This window comes from Arachis ipaensis, chromosome B03, assembly GCF_000816755.2.
Source record: "Arachis ipaensis cultivar K30076 chromosome B03, Araip1.1, whole genome shotgun sequence".
In the NCBI taxonomy this organism is placed as follows: Eukaryota; Viridiplantae; Streptophyta; class Magnoliopsida; order Fabales; family Fabaceae; genus Arachis; species Arachis ipaensis.
Genome location: NC_029787.2, coordinates 128,630,933 through 128,632,883, shown reverse-complemented (window position 1 = coordinate 128,632,883; position 1,951 = coordinate 128,630,933).

Here is a 1,951-nt window from a genome sequence, read left to right as displayed (position 1 = left end):
ATTATTAATTTGTATTTTTTTAAAAATTAAATTTAAAAAATTATTAATTAATAATAATTAATTAATATAAAATACAATTCAAAAATATTTGTTAATTACTTCCTACGAAAAGATTCTTGTGGTAATGATTCAGTACTGAACACGCTGGGATGAGACGAGGAGTTTGAGATGTTGTGGTCCATTACCATGCCTTGGCCCTAGGCCTAGTAACAAGTCTTGAAGAAACTAACTTCCTGTTTTCGGTTATATGATTGGGCAGAGATCGCCAAGTGGGTTGGTTCTATTAAAACATAAGGGAGGGCCGAATCTTATCTGGGGGAGAGTCCATCTCCACATCTTATCATGGAGTATCATGAATTGAATATTGTTCTGTAAATCAATTTGGGTTAATAGTTTGGTCTAATAATTCTATTAGTTAATGATAAATTTTTAAATAAAAATTTAAAAATTTATAGTGAATTAGTTCTTGATATATTGACTTAAAAATATTAGCAAATAAATAATAGTAGTTTTCAAATTAACTTGAGTTGACAATCTAATCATTTGCTTAACTATAATTCAAATTCTTAACAGATTAATCTTTTAATATCACATTGAGATATATCCTGAAATATCAAATAATAGTAGCTTTGAAAGTGCATGTTCGTAGTTTTGGTTCTCCATTAACATATTACAATGTTAAGAAGATAATAATATAACATCAATAATTCTTTTTTTGTATTTAACATTTACAATTTTATAGAGTTTTGTTATACATCTAAATATTTTTATCAATCAATTTAATTCAAACTTAACAAAAAATCACTAACACAGTAAATTACGCATTTTTTCTTTTTTATGTTCTTTTTTTTCTTTTCACGTATTTTTTCGCTTTGTCGTTCTTCCATTACTTAGCAATTTTTTTATATTTCTTTTCCTCTTTCTCTTTTTAATGTTATTATAGTATTTTTTTCTTCTCTTTTTTTTTGTTTTTGTCTTTTTAAGACGGTGAAAATAAGAAAAATTATAAAAAAATAAAATAAAAAAGAGAATATGAAGAAGAAAAAGAAGATGATAACGATGATAAAGAAGAAAAAAGAGGAAAGTTTTGAATTGTGTTTGATTTATCAGAAAAATAGTATCGAAAAATTTAAAGCTTGACATAAAAATTTTCTGAATTTGACATCGAAATTTTTAAATGGTAACACAGAAAATTTCTTAACTAATTAGAAGTTATCAGAAACAAAAATAGCATCGAAATTTCTTAAAAATAACATTAATTTTTTTTAGCCGTGACACCGAAATTTCTCCCAACATATCTTCTTTTTCTATTTTTTTCTTCATACTTTATCCTTTTTTTTCTCAACAAGTTCTTTTTCTTCTTTTTCATATTTTGTTATTAATACAAAAAAATTTTTATATCTTATGCTTTACTTAAAAAATAGAGAATTTTATCTAAAAAAATTTGTTTTAAGGTTAACTTGTATATTCCTAAGTCTTAAATAACAAACTATCTTGTAATGTGGCGTTGATTTCAATTCAAATTCTGTATTTATTGTAGTAAAATTTTTGTATTTTATATAAAAAATTTAGGTGTCATTTTTATTTTATTTTTGTATGTTGGATAAAAAATTTTGGTGTCATTCATCATTATCATCATCTTTAATTTTTGTATTTTTTTTTCTTTCATAAAATTTTTAAAAATATACAAACAAATAAACAAACAAAAATAAATAAAATCAAGAAAAAATGTATAAGAAGAAGAAAAAAATGATCATGGTGGTAATGATGATGATAATGATGGAAGAGAAAGAAGAGAAAAAGAATAAAAAATCAAATGAAAAAAAAAACAAAAAACAAAAAAAAATATACGTACGTCGTATCATAATTTAGTTGGATTTAATTACATAAAAATTTTGATTATCTAAAATTAATAAATTACTAAATTTTATATATGTAACATCTACAATTA